This window comes from Miscanthus floridulus, chromosome 13 (assembly GCF_019320115.1).
Source record: "Miscanthus floridulus cultivar M001 chromosome 13, ASM1932011v1, whole genome shotgun sequence".
Taxonomy (NCBI): Eukaryota; Viridiplantae; Streptophyta; class Magnoliopsida; order Poales; family Poaceae; genus Miscanthus; species Miscanthus floridulus.
The window spans coordinates 90,655,928-90,671,086 of NC_089592.1; positions in this window are offsets into that span (position 1 = coordinate 90,655,928).

The window sequence follows — 15,159 nt, forward strand, 5'->3', positions numbered from 1 at the left end:
TATAAACAGGGACGTTGAGACCTGACACGCCCAGACGACAGAGGGTCGTTTGGTCAGAATCGCCAAACTACTCCCTGTGTCCAAATTTAAGTGCTCTTTTGCACTTCAAAAGTTTTCCCAAATTAATCGGTTCTCATAAGCCGGAACGAGCGCAACAGTAGTTTGGAACCATGGAAAGTTGAGACGGAGCAATGCTGTACTCGTAGTATTTTATTTCCTCTACGGAACGAGCGGCCGTGCACGGACAGGGCTAGCGGCGTGGAACTCGCCCTGCCCACATATTTGCTGGACTTGACAATATGCGTTGTTTATAAGACAGCAGCACAGGGGTAGAAAGATAATTTGTCACCTCCACTAAGCTGTGCGTTCGAACCTAAGCATGCGGTTATCGCTCTAGCACACCACAAAACCACGGCCACACCAGAGTGGAGCAGTCTCTAATATTTATAGAATAATAATATAATAGTGGCATGGCATTGCACACCAGCTAGCCAGCGTTTTGGCTTGGATGATGAGACACAAGCCGGCCACAGTAAAACACAAATAGGGAGCTAGTAATTCGCAGGATTTTAAAGAAGAGTAGAAAAAATATAAGTCAGTCCAGCCTTTGTGCAAAGCACAAGGGGATTTTTTCTTTTTAGTATTTCCTTCCGAGAGCAGCGAACAGAGTTGTGTCCAAGTCTACTGTAGACTTGCGTGGACGTGGCAGATGCTGTGCACAGAAGCTACAGTGAGCTTTTTTTGTATTCTCTTCTCTTGTGCTGTGTCGAGTCAGTGGCGGCGCCTTTTAAGCTTTTGCAGTTGGGGCCTGAGTGAGTGATTCACTCTCACTGAATGATTCCATTTCCGGAGCAATATAAGGAGGCTTGTGGTGATCGCTGGTGCTGCATCCTCTCCTTCTTCTCCTCCTTCTTCTCTCTCTCTCTTTTTTTTTTTTGAGACTGGAACTTTATTGATAAAGGCAAAAGCGCTGCTCCTTTTTCTGGTTGTCAATGCCTTGTTTTCTTTGGCTATATACAACTTGGCAGAAGGCACTGAATCATGACAGCGGCGGTGGGGCTCTGCTGGATACTGCAGCGTGTTGATTCTTAGGATCGTTTGGAGTAGATCGAGTGAGTCCTTTTCGATTCGGGATAAAACAAGCCTGATCCGACTTAGAACATTAACTAGAGAGAGAGAGAGCAGCGAGGGGTGCAGAGGTAGCTAGCCATCGATGGGCTTGGTTGAGGAGCTCGCCATGGCGACGGTGTCGGTGAGGTCCGAAGAGTGGCGGCGCGGACGACGGCGAGTCGAGGAGGACAGTGGCGGCGCTTCCCGTCGCTTCAGCGCTGCCCTCTTAGATCGGATTAGGGTTAGAAATATAGGTGGGGTTTATGGCGGCTGCGGTAAACCTCGTACTCGGTGCCCCGGCCCCCACCTTCCCCTTTATAGCGCTGCGCGACGGGGGGCCACCAACCATAATTGGGTTGGGCGTCCTCGATCAGGGCATGGATCAAATGCCCAAATTGGTCGTTGGACCAACTTGGTGGAGATCAACCTAACATTCTCCCGCTTGATCTCACCTTATGACTTAAACTTAAAATACTTATCTCTTTTTTCATTCCATCACAGATTAGCACATAGAACGTGCCTCGTCACAACAGTTAGTACCATTGAATTAACAACTACAACACACCTCTCTGTTTTGAAACAGATTCTCATCTAGGCCTTTATTGTCTAGGAATCGTAGGCTTTTCCGTAAACCCATGCCGGTTAGGTGTTCTCTGAACACATTGGGTGGTAAGCCTTTTATAAGTGGATCCGCAAGTATTTTCTTTGTACTTATATGCTCGAGACTAATAGAATGATCCCGCACTTTGTCTTTCACAATATAAAACTTTATGTCAATGTGTTTGGCGGCACCATTTGACTTATTATTGTGAGCATAACATACTGCTGGCTCATTGTCATAGTACAACTTGAGTGTCTTATGAATGTCATCGACCACTTTTAACCCGGTCATAAATTTCTTTAGCCAGTTCACCTGCCCCGTGGCCTCATAACATGCTACAAACTCGACATACATCATGGACGATGCAGTGACGGTTTGCCTGGAGCTTTTTCACGATATAGCTGCCCTGTGAGAGTAAATACATAACCTGATGTGGATTTTCTATTATCTACATCTCCCGTAAAATCTGAATCTGAATACCCTTCTATATGTAGGAAATCAGATCTTCTGTACGTTAGCATGAGATATTTTATGCCTTGCAAATAACGCAAAGCTTTCTTTACCATTCTCCAGTGTTCTATTTCTGGATTACTCTGATATTTTCCATGTACCCTGATAACAAAAGCCAAGTCAGGACGTGTACATACTTGAGCATACTGTAAGCTTCCTACAGCTAAAGCATATGGAACCGCTTTCATCCGATCAATCTCATATTGGTTCCTAGGACATTGGAATTTCCCAAAACTATTATCCTTGACTATAGGAGCAGGTGAAGGCTTACACACATGCATGCTGTATTTCTTTAGAACCTTTTTTAAGTATGCCTTTTACGATAATCCTAAAATCCACTTTCTTCTATCTTGGTGAATCTCTGTCCCTAAAACGAACGAAGTTTCACCGAGATCTTTCATGTCAAAATTTAAGGACAAGAACTTCTTCGTCTCTAGTAGTAGATTAACATCACTATTAGCAAGTAAGATGTCATCCACATATAGGATTAGGAAAATAAATTTCCCATTTTTGAATTTTGTATAAATGCAATTATCCTCTACATTCTCTTTAAACCCAAACTTTCTTATCATTCTATCAAACTTTAAATACCACTGTCTATAGGCTTATTTTAAGCCATAAATGGATTTCTTCAGGCGGCATCCCATATGTTCTTTTCCTTTCACGACAAAACCTTTTGGTTGTGCCATATAAACATTTTCATCTAAATCCCCGTTAAGGAAAGTCGTCTTTACATCCATCTGATGTAATTCTAAATCGTAGTGTGCCACTAACGCCATTATGATTCTAAAAGAATCCTTACATGAGACTGGAGAAAATATCTCATTGTAATCTATTCCTTCTCTTTGCGTAAAGCCTTTCGCCATAAGTCGCGCTTTAAATCTTTCCACATTCCTTTTGGAGTCATATTTAGTTTTGTAGACCTATTTACAGCCTACCGTCTTGGCTCCTTTAGGAATTCTTTCTAAGTCCCAAACACCGTTGGTACTCATTGATTTCATTTCATCTTGCATGGCTTCGAACCACTTTAACGAGTGAGTGCTTCTCATGGTTTCTTTAATTGAGGTGGGATCACCCTCCATTTGAAATTCTTCACATTCATAGACTTTGTAGTCATCAGGAATGGCCAGTTTTCTGACTCTTTGAGAACTTCTAGGGGCCTCATTAGTTGGCGCTTGTTCCAAATAGAGTTGTTGTTCTTCTTCTTCTTCTTCATGTGTGACAAAAGGCTATATAGGATCTTAAAGGACAGGTTCCTCATGTTCATTTATTGTTGCCATAGAAGAACTAACAACATGTGTTGTCATTGTAGTGTCCTGTACTGTTGGTGCAGCAGCAGCAGGTAGCGAGAAAAATGGCTCCTGAACCATCGGAGTGGACATGTATATCTGCTTCTCCTCAAAGTTAATTTCTCACGCTACCATGCTCCCCCTGACATTATCATCCTCCAAGAACACAGTGTGTCTTATTTCTACAAACTTCTTATATCTATCAGGACAGTAGAAACGATAACCTTTTGACTTATCTGGATAGCCAATGAAATGGCAACTGACTATCTTGCAGTCTAGCTTCCCTATGTTTGGGTTAAATACTTTAGCCTCAGCTGGACAGCCCCACATACGTAAGTGGTTAAGTGAGGGTTCCCTTTCTGTCCATAACTCATATGGTGTTTTGGGCATCGACTTGCTTGGTACTCGATTGAGAATATGAATGGCGGTTTTTAATGCCTCTATCCATAAACTTATTGGTAAAGCAGAGTAACTTATCATACTTCTTACCATATCCATTAAGGTATGATTGCATCTTTCAGCTACTCTATTCTATCAAGGCTCCTCCAGAGTAGAGTACAGGGCAACTATTGTGGAGGGTATAACCCTAGGTACCCACGGCAATGGACATGGGCTACACCGCTAGGGGAGGTCCCGCCCATAAGATCAAGGCCTATGGTGCCCAGTTCTGGTCGGCGTGCACCACAAGGCAGTCAGAAAACATCTTGGTAATGAAGGAAGATCTGTTCGGATATGCTAGATATCGTATTCCTTATAAATACTTACCATATAGCTGAATAGATCTAGGCCTAAACTGACTTGTAACCCTACCTCCTAGACTATATAAGGCGGGTAGGGACCCCCCTCGAATTCATCTCATATACAATACAATACACCAAAGACATAGGACGTAGGGTATTATGTCAATCAGACGGCCTGAACCTGTCTAAATTGTTGTATCTGCGCTTGTGTCACCATCCGATTCCTATTACACGCACCTCTACCGATTCATCTACTACCGTGGGCATACCCCTCGGTAGACTACCGACCATATTTCATCGATAGTGGCGCGCCAGGTTGGGGCTGTGCGTGCTGACTCCATAGCCAACCAGATGGTCACTTTCCCGAGCTCCATGGACTTTCCCGAGCCGGGCTAGATCTTCATAGTCGGTTCCATGACTTGGATCATCGGCCCCGATGGCAATGGGGAGATCGTGGAAGCGGTGCAGGATCACCCTATGCCGATCGTGCTAACACTTGCAATGACATCTCCGATCTCGATGCCCACCACTGGGTTAGGAGATCCATCAGCAATGATGATCTGATCACATCCATCGATCGGGTCACAGACCGCTTAGCGGAATGTCAGCTCCTCATGGGTTCAGTCTTAGATCAATCTAGAGCGAGAGATGAATTTCCCATACTCCAAGATCACTAAGCCACTACAACCGAGCGACCTGCTCAGCCACTTCATTCAAGGCATCCAGATTCTGATCTAGTGATCATGGCAACTCTAGAAGGGCGTACTGTTCAACGTCGACCACTTCTCGCCCCGATGAAGAGCATGTCGAAGCCCTATTCTTTCAGGCTGGTGGGTGCAGGTCCGATCTATCAAGATGCCATGCACCATCTTTTCACCAACCATGCTGAGCGCAGCCACATCGACGACCTCTATCAGATCGACTTCCTTGAGACTGACCAGCCTACGCCAATGGTAAACATGGTGCAAATCCAAATAAATCTTCTGGATGACACGCTCCAAACAATCCTGGAGGAAAGCCCCAAGCCATACACCGAAGGCTCTACCAGCACCTGTCCACCTTTTCCTCCAGGCTTTGGGAGAGAGCTCTTCATGGTTAGCCACGATAGCATCACTATCGATGGAGAAACCAATGTCCAGCACCATGAGCGTGAAACCAGGAACGCTGATCGCCAGCGACATCGCAACGAAGAAGCAGAAAACGCCGTCCAAGCTATTGGAGGTGGCCCGCCACCTCTCGCCCATAATCTTCAATAAGAGTTTCTCATGGTGGACAACCAACAAGTGGAGCAGACGCTAAGCACCAATCTGGCTGTGGCCACCCATGAGTTGGGTAGGCTCCCACCAATGCTGGAGGTACTCAAGATTCAAGCACTGCTTAAAGCAGCTCAGGTCTAGGTCAACGACATCCGAAACCCACCTGTCTTTTTCAACAACGATCGCACATGGTCATAACCCCCATGGTTCTCATCATGATGGGGGAGCTTTACCATAGTAGCCAGATCATCTAAGGGGATCCAGGGGCAATGTTGCCATCAATCCTGGATCACAAGGACCACGGAATCAGCATGGCCGACCAGCTCGTAACGCCAACCAGGAGGTTAATCAACCCGTGCATGGTGACGCCCGCGACCACATCAACGCCAATCTCAATGCCCGCAATCGCTTCGAGAACAGTCATGCCCAGCGACATCAGGTAGAACTCCAACGCTGATAAGAGTACGACGAAGAACACGACGACCCCATCGGCCTTCGACCACTCCCTGCTATCGAGCCAATGGGACCCCGCCCCTTCACAGCAAGGCTACAAGCTATACAGTGGCCCACAGGCTTCAAGATCTTTGGGGTCGATCCCTATGACGGCAAGGCTAATCTGAAGCAGTGGATGTAGCTCTATGAGATCACCGTACGTGCTGTCGGGGGAAACAACGACGTAATGACAAATTATTTGCCTGTCATGCTCTCCCATATAGCCAACAATTAACATATGGGCCTAAGGGAGGATTCCATCGAATCTTGGGATGATCTCAAGAAAGTCTTTGCCGATAATTACATGGTAATGTGCCAGCAGCCTGGCATGGAATATGATCTGGAGAAACTCCATTAGACCTCTGGGGAACCTCTGCGAAGCTACATCAGGCGCTTCTTCGAAACAAGGAACACCATCCCCAACATCGGGGACAACGAGGCCATCTCCGCTTTCACCAGAGGACTCCATCACCATCAGGAGCTACACTCCAAACTTTAACGCAAGAGGCCCCAGACCATCGGCAAACTCCTCAAGGTTGCAAACTCATACGCAGATTTCGAAGAAGCTGATTGATAGTTCAAGGATGACGTTGCTCGTGCTTCCCGCTCACATCACCACCCACATCATGATGATGATCACCATGAAGAATGGTGTTATGAAGATCGCAACAAGCGTTACGACGATCATGAACATCGGCATTATGATCGGCCAGAGGGATCGAGGACTACACAGCCATGTCGTCGCCGATCGGAAAACTTCATAAAAAACGTAGAACAGCCACGTGCTAAGCGCAATTTTAATGCTATCTACGAAAAGCTCCTTGACGGTCCGTGCCCAATTCACATGAACAGCAAGCACACCATGCGACAATGCTATGGCATGGCCAAAGCTTTCTGCGATGAACAGCAGAAATGGCAGACGCGCAAGGACAACGAGTCCGATGACGGTAAGGAGAAGGAGCGTCCTAAGGATGCACGACTTGCTTTTTAAGATGCCAACAAGATGGTCGCCACAATCTTTGGAGGATGTGCCACCTCTAAGAGCAAACGCCAGTAGAAGCTCACCGCTCGGTAGGTCATGTCGTTCACCAAGTACGACACAGTCAACGATCCCAAATATCTAGACTAGTTGGAGCATCCTATCACATTCAGTAGGGTCGACCAGTGGGCAGATATCCCAGACCCTGGGCATTTCCCACTCATGCTGGATCCAACCATCCACAACGTGCAGTTCAAGAAGGTTCTCAATGATGGCGGGAGTGCCCTCAACGTCCTCTTTGCTAGAGCCCTAACTAAGTTAGGACTCACGGAGGACGATTTTGTTCCTGTTGATTCTCCATTCTAGGGTATTGTACCCGGCAGAGCGTCCCAACCTTTGGGGCAGATCACCTTGCCAGTCTAGTTTGGCAGCGCTGACCACTTCCGTACTGAGTACGTGAATTTCTTTGTGGCAGACTTCGACACCGCCTACAACGCCATCCTTGGCCAACCAGCTCTCGCTAAGTTCATGGTTGTGCCCCATTATATCTATCTAGTGTTGAAGATTCCAATGGAATAGGGCATCCTCACCCTGCGTGCCAACATCTCCACCACCTATGAATGCAAAAGAGAAGGACTCGTCCTCGCCAAAGCGATGGACCTCTCAGCCAGAATGGAGGCTTGCATCGCTGACTCTAAGAAGGTCCATACATATAAAAGCTGTGACCCCACCAGTGTCATATAGGCTCTGTGATCAAGACGGTGTCGACACCCCTAATTCATGGCACATTGAACACCTTAGGCATTTCTATCCTTGAGACGTTCTACTAAAGATATGTACCTTTTTATGTATATATGCATTTCACTAATAATTATATCTGTGATGTTTTCTCCATTTGTTTTCCATATTTTTCTCAAGTTACTTATTTCTCCATACTAAACATCTTTAAGATAACATATACTACTGCCATTCGATTCACCGACCAGCCATGCTCTCACTCGCATTATACACAAGCAGTCTTGTTCTCGATTTAGAACCTAAACGTGCATGGGTAGTAGCGTTCTGCGTCATGGGCGGTCGGCAGCGGCTCCTCGGTGATGCCTATATTCCTAAGCGTGCACAGGAGCTAAGCTCTTAACGCTATGGGGTGTGGGAAAGCCGGGGAGGATAGCAAGATAAAGGACTAACAATGTATCGTTAATATTAAATATTAACACCTTATACATGTTGTAACACCCTCGGTGTTACACTATACAATCTTTTGCTAAAACACTGCATGAGCGTCATACTTATGTGTAAATGTGTGTAATATACGGTGTAAAGCAATATACGTAACTTGAAACGTTCATCGGAAATGCAAAACGAGTGTTATGTTTCATGTTGCGTTATATCACTTAGGGTTCTAAATAATTTTTTATTGAAAGAAAATGCTATAGAACGCATAGACGAAACTTTGATAAAGTTTGTAGTCCAAACTTCATAGGTGGCGATGAAATACTTGCGGTCGAAAATGGGATTCGCTAGCTAGCATACTTGATAGCTTAGAAATCGAATTCGACGCTAAACCGATAAGAACTTAGTTGAATTTCTTAAGTTAGAAAACGCTTCGACGAAGCTAAGTTTGGCAATTTTTGTAAGCGAATTGGGTTAAGTAGGGGTAGGGTTTCATGGCGGGTTTTGGTAGCCTAACATGCCTTCTTGAGTATGGAATTGGTGGTTTAGCAATTGAAGCACCGAGGTGAATTTTTAGAGCGCTTTAAAAATCATGCATGGCACGTTCTAGGACGACTTCAACATTTGGACGCGGTCACCGTTGCCTCGGCTTGGCGCGCTGCGCTGGTTCATCAACTTGCACGCGCACGTACGCCCACATGCGTGCCAACACATTGGCCGTGCTGCTGGCCACTACCACCTGCTGCCGCGCCCAAGCATGCACTCGCGTGTGCCACCAAGCTGGTGCTGGCGGACCCAGCCGCTGTGCTCCGCCACGGTCGTCTGCCTCGCTAGGCTGCTCGCGTGCGCTCTCACCATCGCCATCGCGTCTGCCTGAGCCACCCTACCACCTCATGCTCACCTGCACAGGACCGTGCGCGCGTGGCCAGTCTGGGCTACTGTCGCGCGATGTCGCTGACGCTCACTGTCGCATTGTGCTGCGCCCCCGGTCACGCCGTGCTCTGACCACCGCTGTCTCAAGACCACTGCTGCCATTGACCCTTCATGGCTGCACGCGCATGGGCTTGCCCCGCCTGCCTTACCATCACATCCACGCTTGTCATGACACTGCCCTACTGCCTCCCCTGACTGGCGCCATGCCACTACGGTGCGTAGAGCCGAGCCACCATTGTCGGTTTGCAATTTATGGCCGTGTGGCCCACTGTCCTGAGCGCGTTGGCCGTTTCCTCATCGCTCTGTAGCCCGTACATGATTGTGCTTCGAGTTGATAGCTGCGTCCCGGCATGGCAACGCCGAGCCAAGCTTTACCTGCCTTCCCCTATCCCTCTGTCGCCATGGTCGTCGGACCCACGCCTTCAATTCACCGTAGTGGAGCCACCTTAGTCCAATTAACCCTGTCCATGGTTCCATCGTATAGTCAGCCGACCAACTGACCCTAGCTTGCAGTGAGTCTCGTCGTGCCATGCTCCAAATTGGAGTTTCCTTCCCGCTAGGTCAATAAGACCATGTCGGTATGCGTCGACGGCAAGCTCCCAATTCAGTGCTGCTCACGTCAATTCGTTGCACCGCCAGCTTCGCCTCCACCTACTTGTCACCCTATGCACCTTTGCCTAATCGCTACCACCTCCTAGCCACCCCTAACATAGCCTTGCCACCGTCATGCACCGTCACACCATCCGCACGCACACGGCCAGCTCGGCTTGGGCTGCCTCTAGCCGAACCACTATGTCATCTGTGTCCGTGGTGAGTTCCTTGAGCTCACTAGCTACCCCAATTTCTCCGGTGTTGTTGGAACTCACTGGAACACCACCGCCATGATTGCAGGAGCTCTGCCACCATGGACCGGCCTTGCTATGGCATCCCGACTCACGTTTTCTTCACCCAGTACTTTGAGTTCATGCATAGGCAGGTATCGGCTCCATAGATAGGGCGAGAAAGGGCTGGTCTGGTTGGCATAACCGCCCTGTGCCAGCCCTGCTGCGCTGGTGCACGCGTGGATGCCCAAGGGTATCGTCGTTGCGAAGACAGGTTGTTCTGAGGACTTATCTACGAAGTAGATGACTGTAGGAATAGTGCCATGGGTCTTAGAGTGATTCGACGTTAGGTCAGGGCTATTTTCACAAAACAGCCGGGGCGCGCGGGCCTTCCCGTCGTGGGTCATCGTCGCCTGGATGGGCCACGCCATGCGACACGTGTGCGCGTGCGTTGCGCCGAACTGGGCCAGACCGCTCACGTTTTGGGTCGTGTGGTAGAATTAGGTTTTCCATTTTCTAGTAAGGTAATAAGTGTTTATTCAATTTGGTTTTGAGCTGAACTTTGATAATTTGTAGTAAATCTTATAGATGTCCAAAAATAGTGAAACAAAATTTGTTAGGTTCACAAAAATGCTATCTATCTGTTGGTGTAGTTACTTTATAGTCAGCTATGATAAGGATAGATTCATAAATTCAATTTAGAAAGCTTAGTGTCATTTAGCTTAATATTTGTAGGAATTTTTGTGGCAAATTGATGATAGATTTAGTCATGAAACTTTTACAGTCGGTTCATTAGATTATTATGTACTCACTGTAAATTTTGTAGTCCTATAGTAGGTTAATAAATAGAGTAGCTAGTACTCCTCGTTTTATCATATATAGGGTAAATCGGTATTAAGAGTAAGAATACCTTTAGTTGTTAAGATAATATATGTCATGCTTCATACTTGTTAATGGTAATAGTAGGTAACTAAGCACCTTAGTTGGTAGAACTCGCTTAGTAGCTTGATAGTTGTATTTTTATTTTAAGAGTTGCTGTTGCCGTATTACTAAGTGTTGCATCATTATTTCATGCATGTAGATCACGAGTTGGTAGAGTTCGTGCCTGTGGATGAACAGGACTATGGGGATGTCATTGAGGAGTACGAGGAGGAGATCCTTGTACAGGAGGGAGCCCCAGAGCCGTTCGGTGCTGACTTTGTTGACCCACCGCCTACCCAAGGCAAGCCCCGATGCATAACCCTTATTTTAAACGATCACTGAATATATATAATGTGCACTTACGTTATAGGCATTTTATGGAAACTACATGCATACATATATCTACCTATGAGTCCTACTAGTATAGGTTGAGTAGCTGCTATGCTCAGGATTTCGGTAGCATGAGTAACCTGCCGTTACTCACAATAGGTGATAATTATGATCACTCATGATAAAATGGTGGAAAATAAAAAGGGTGACCGGGCAGGGATATGGTTTGGGTAAAGGTGGGTGTAAGAGGTTGTGTCCTATGGCCAATGGGGCATAGCTTGGTTACACTTTTTCCCTGTCTATGTCGGTTAAGGACCGGTCGTTGCAATGGACGCTAGGCAAGTCACAACTTTATTATCCCAAGCACATACTTGGGTATGGGTGTAGGGAAGACTTGTTGCTCTCTTGTCATGGGTTCTGGCACTTTCTGGACCGACTGATTGGAGTTGGGGATGGTGGAGGTCCTTGCACCGCACTAAGTCTAGGACTTAGGAGCGGGGGCTTGGAGTCCAAGTTTGGACGGGGACCTGGACCCCGGAACAGGTGGGTGATGGGTTGGTCCTGCTTGTGCCTGGGGTACAAACAGTGCATGTGTTTTCGAAGTACCTAACTAAGCACATTGATTCATGAATTGTCACTATGTCGGTACGACTTATCTTAACTCTAGCATCGTAGTAAGGACTAGAAGATGAAAGGTGATGAAATGGAACTGATTGCTCAACTCTTGCTTGAAAGTAGAACAAGTGCTTACATAGAATGGCTAGATAATAAATTAATCATGGCTGCTAATAATAACATAAATAAGGATTCACTATTAGTATTGATTTCTACAAAAACAAACCCAGCAAACCAATATGCTTATCATATTCCTTGGAGTCAGGAAATTATTCCCACTAGTCGGATAAGTCTTGCGAGTACATTGTGTACTCAGGATTTATTTACCCCTGTTGTAGGTAATGCTTGAGGAGTACCATTGTGTGAAGGATTCTTCTGGTGGGTACAGACAGATCCTTGTTTCTTGTCGATAGATGTTTATTTACATTCTGCTGTTTAATATTCCGCACTCTAACATTTGGCAATATCATAATGAATTTCTAAGAACTCTGGATATATGAAATGCATTAAGTATTGTAACTCGTTCTCATTATTGGATCCTTAGGGGAAAATGTGGATCTTTTGGGCTCTCCCTTTGGGTGTGACCGATTGAACCTGCCCGCTATAGCTTGCTTTCGGGGTGCTTAGTATCTGGTGGATGATGAGCACCTCCGTAAGTGCGTTATTTCGGGCGGTTTTGCCATAGTTGGTACTAGAGCCAATAATGAGTTTACGAGTTCATGACTCTTTTCTAAAACTTAAAAATTTGACCAACAAAAGTTTTGCGAAAAGTAGGATACGATAAAATTATCTAAATAAGTATAAGCCCTAGCAATATGGTCTATCTAGGATAGCGGTACTAGTTTTATCTAATCTGTTTTCTGCAGGTACACTGACTTACGTTGCATAAGAAATCACTTAGCATACGGAAAGTGAGTGTGCGAAATTTTGCGAATACCGCTTTATTCTGGCTTAAGTGAGCATACAGGCCGATACATGCATCATGATAGTAGCATCTTGCTTAAACTAAAGTCCCCCTACACGTATAATTGGATTAGTAAATTGATAGGACAACTAAAAGAATACTTTAATAAATGTGTCATCATTTCTCTAATCCCTTGCTTCTAATCTAGAAGGTTGTCCTAAGTGGTTGGTTCCTATCCCTTATAGATGAATCTGAGGTCTGAACGTAGGAGCACCAGTGCCAGGGTGGGCCACGGTCTTGGCGAGGGCCAAGGCGAAAGCGGCCGGGCCATTGAGCACGGCAACGGGGAGAGCCATGAGGCTCCACAACTGGCTCCTCCTGCTCGGCCACCACCACCTCCGATGACCCTTGCGGAGATGATGGCGGAAATGATGGCTGCTCGTCGGGAGTCAGCCCGTGAGATGGAGTTGCTGGCACAGGCTATCGGTGGCTTCGCCCGTGGAGGCCACGGGGGCAATGGTGGGAACAGGGGTGGTGCTCGTGGTCTTGAGGGACCCTGCTCTTACCAGGATTTCCTCAAGACTCTCCCGCCCACTTTTACACCGATGGCTGAGCCCCTAGATGCGGAGGATTGGCTTCGCATTCTAGAGCAAAAGTTCCTGTTGCTCATCGTGACTGATGAGCAGAAAGTGCACTTTGCAGCGCAACAGTTGTTGGGGTCCGCGAGTGCATGATGGGATACCTTCAATGCCATGCAGCAACCAGATCATCGGGTGAACTAGCAGGAGTTCACCGCAGCATTCAGAGAATTTTATATTCCTGCTGGTGTCCTCAACAGGAAGCTGACTGAGTTCCTAGACCTGCGGCAAGGGTGTATATCAGTGATGGACTATGTCAATAAGTTCAATCACTTGTTGTAGTATGCTGGAACCCATGTGGACATAGATGAGAAGAAGGGGGACCGCTTCTATCGCGGCCTCTCTTGTAGCCTTTAGAAAGAATTGTATACTGGGAACTATCAGACCTTTGGGGAAATATTGAATGCTGCCATCGCCATGGAGGGCTTGCAGTGGGATTCCCAGGCAGAATGGAAGCGTAAGCGGGTGGCTACTGGGTCTTCTAGCCACCCCCAAACTCAGAAAGTATAGGTTGTCAGGTGGGTGCCCTATCAATCATCAGGCGGGCATTCATTTCGACAGCCCTAGCAGACTTTCTAGGCTTCTTCCATGCAGTATCGTGCACCTACTCAGTAGGTGCCACATTAGTAGCCCCAAGGGTAGCAGGTCCCACCTCATCTGGGATAGGGAAACAAGACGAGTGCTTGTTTCAAATGTGGCAAGGATGGCCACTATGCCTGAGAGTGTCCCCAAAACCAGCCAATCCAGTCTGCTCAGCCATCGGCTAACTCCAGCCTAGTTAAGCGGACAGTGATCAAGAAGAAAGTGCTAGTCAGCCAATCTAGACAGGTGAATTTCACGGATGTTGAGCAGATATTGCAACAAGAACCGGTGATGGCTAGTATGTTTACCATTGATTCACATCCAGCTTATGTGTTATTTGATTCTGGTGCATCACATTTATTCATGAGCATGGGATTTGTAGACCAGCATAATATACCTCTTATGGCTATACCGTTTGCCTATAGAATTCGTACTCTGGGTGCGTAGATGTGCATCAATACTCAGATGGACACAGTGAGCTTGGTATTAGCCACTCACACTTACCGTCTCTAGTTCATGGTGCTACCTAGGCAAGGCATTGATGTAATTCTTGGGATGAACTGGTTGCGGGTGTATGGGGTAGTCTTGGATCTTAAGCAAAGAGTTGTGGAGTTACAGATTCCTTCTTCTGAAGATAGGATGTCTCTTCTTGTACCCTCAGATCCAGTCTTACCTGTTGTTGCTCATGCTGAAGCCTCTCCTGATCTTACCTCCATCCCTATGATATGTGAGTTCCTGGATGTTTTTCCTGAAGATCTACCTGGATTGCCACATGGATAGAGAGGTGGAGTTCTCCATTGAGCTAGAGCCTGGTACTGCTCCTATCTCCTGATGCCTGTATCGCATGGCTCCAAAGGAATTAGCCAAAATGAAGAAGTAGTTGGAAGAATTGTTGGAAAAAGGCTTCATCCGTCCTAGCTCTTCACCATGGGTTGTCTAGCAATTTTTGTGAAAAAGAAGCATGGCACTCTTTGGATGTGTGTGGATTATCACCCTCTTAATGTGGTAACCATTAAGAACAAGTATCCCTTGCCCCGCATAGATACTTTGTTCGATCAGCTAGCTAGTGCTAAGGTGTTATTCAAGATTGACCTTTGTTCAGACTATCATCAGATCAAGATTAGACCACAAGATATACCAAAGATAGCTTTTTCTACTAGGTATGGGTTGTATGAGTACCTAGTAATGTCTTTTGGTCTCACCAATGCTCCTGCAATCTTCATGTACCTGATGAATTCAGTCTTTATGCCAGAGCTAGACAAGTT